This window comes from Penaeus monodon, chromosome 14, assembly GCF_015228065.2.
Source record: "Penaeus monodon isolate SGIC_2016 chromosome 14, NSTDA_Pmon_1, whole genome shotgun sequence".
In the NCBI taxonomy this organism is placed as follows: Eukaryota; Metazoa; Arthropoda; class Malacostraca; order Decapoda; family Penaeidae; genus Penaeus; species Penaeus monodon.
This window is the reverse complement of record NC_051399.1, coordinates 51,126,269-51,128,478: the sequence shown is the minus strand read 5'-3', so window position 1 is coordinate 51,128,478 and position 2,210 is coordinate 51,126,269. Positions and strand designations below refer to the sequence as shown.

The 2,210-nt window shown below is 36.5% G+C and overlaps 1 non-coding gene and 1 pseudogene across 1 annotated transcript; one reads left to right on the top strand and one right to left on the bottom strand.

Moving 5' to 3' along the window:
* The first annotated feature begins 322 nt into the window (after positions 1-322).
* Positions 323-490, top strand: LOC119581386 (annotated as a pseudogene).
* A 772-nt stretch (positions 491-1,262) lies between these two features.
* Positions 1,263-1,455, bottom strand: LOC119581349. The gene has a single exon (XR_005229494.1). It is a non-coding gene; the product is annotated as a U2 spliceosomal RNA (small nuclear RNA).
* Between the last annotated feature and the right edge of the window lie 755 nt (positions 1,456-2,210).

Below are 2,210 nucleotides of genomic sequence, written 5' to 3'. Positions count from 1 at the left end.
AGAAAAGAAATACCTCCACAATGCCAGACATCGCAGCTCTAACCTGACAATAGATCACATATTAACAGCATGTCAAATCTATAATAACCAGAGACAAAATATAATAAATTATTTCAGATTAAAAGATAAAGATTTCACAACATCAAATCTTTTATCAGATGACAAAAAAAAAAAGTAAGTAAAGTAATCGCTTTTCTAAGGAGACAAAACTTTATAACCTTACATAGATTGATAGAATGAATAGGATCCATTGGTTTAATAGCCTTGGCCACATGCCGCTGGTTTATAACCAAGAAATCCAGCAAAGAAGAAAGAAGAAGATGCGATTGCCGGGTTTCTCGCCAAGATTCTCGGGATATAGTCAACCACGATGAGGACTGTTAGTGTAATCCTCTGAGCGGAAGCGGCTCTCAAGTGTTGTGCTTGAGAGTATGATGACCGTTCTGACTCGGTTTACCGATGTTCAGAGGTGGATCACAGGCTGAGTGGTTGAATATCAATCAGCAAGAAGTATTTTAAACTTTTGAGAATTTCCTGATGATACGGGGAACAAAAAAATACAATTTCAACGTGTTGCTAGTAAACTGAAGTGTCAACACTTGTTATTAGAGTATTAAGCGAGTAATTTGTTCGTAAATGTAGATAATTTTGTGCTTACTATTACAAGTAAAACTATTAGATGTAGTTATAATTGATTTGTCTACTTTGGATGCCATCATTCTTAGTACTGCCCTGAGTATAATTATTATACTCGAGTTCCTGCACTCCCTTTTTAAATTCATGTGACGGTAACGCCAAAAGCCGTGAATGAAAGGGCAATCAAGATAAATGATTCATAGTTACGATTTATAGTTTCGCATACCATAAGTTACTAAAGAGAGGTATCACATGGAGTGGGAAGGCTATGGTCTTTTACATGTAGCTGAATGTGATCGTAGCCTTACCTTGATATATATGATCAATTCAATTAGTTGATATGTTTTATAGTTAATATGTTGCCGGAGAGATTGGAAGAATTTAGGAGGTACTGCAATAATTGGCCATTCTCAGAAATCCTTTTAATTTCGTGTTTTATTTGCAGAAAGTGTTGTAACTTTCTAGCTAAACTGCATTACTGAGGCAATCTTCGACAGCGATGGAACTTAACCGTTAAGCGTCAACTAGTCTCTTGAAGCTAGTGTAATACCAGCTGATAAGAGAGGAGCTAATTTGAAACTTTGTAACTGCGTACAAGTAAATATAATTGTTGATATCCTCCCCGGAGGGAGTGGACCAATCCCGGAGGTACTGCAATACCGGGCCGATCCGCGGCAAAGGTGGAGCAAGCCCCTAGCACTTCGCCATTTTCCAAAAATCAGTTTAATATCGTAGATCCCACATGGGGATCGTATCAGATATTAAACTGATAAGAACAGATACTACACTTTGATCTTAGCCAAAAGGCCGAGAAGCGATAGCGAAACATGGTTGTGTAAGTGTCCAAGAAAAGGTTTCTGAGGACTTGCTTGTGATGCTCTGTATAGGTAAAAGGGTTGTAAACGACATGACGTTGGAAGTTATTAAAAATTTGATTGGCTTATGAGAATGTTTCCTGTATAGAAATTTTCTGTATGAAAAACTGTTGCTGGGATTGACAACGTTGGATAACTTCATCGGACTTCAATGAAAGTACATATGGGGAAATACTTTTAGCGTCTTGACCAACTATCACAAAACATCTTATTAACATATACGCACGCGCGTATAAAAAACACATTCATGCACGGCCACACTTTCACACCCACAGACACAGGCCTGCATACACTCATATGCCAAGGTCTATTACTATATGAATATTGGACCTTGTATATACCCGCACACTTTGACACGCGTCCACACGCACGTACATGCACATGCATACTTGCACGTAAAAACGTACGCGCACACAGACGAATACTTTCGTTCATATTCTGTATTGCATATGCAGGAATATGTACATGTATATAGTTTTTGCGTAATAGTAAACGGTTCATTTTCTTTCGTTTATTTTTCCATATATAAAATATATATATAAAATATATATATATATATATATATATATATATATATATATATAAATATATAGTATTGGGAACTCTGACCATTATTTCCATTTGATATTAGTCTAGCGTAATGTAAACTAGATTGAAAATGCATATCCGTGAGTGCATTCAAATCGTGTGAATATGCAT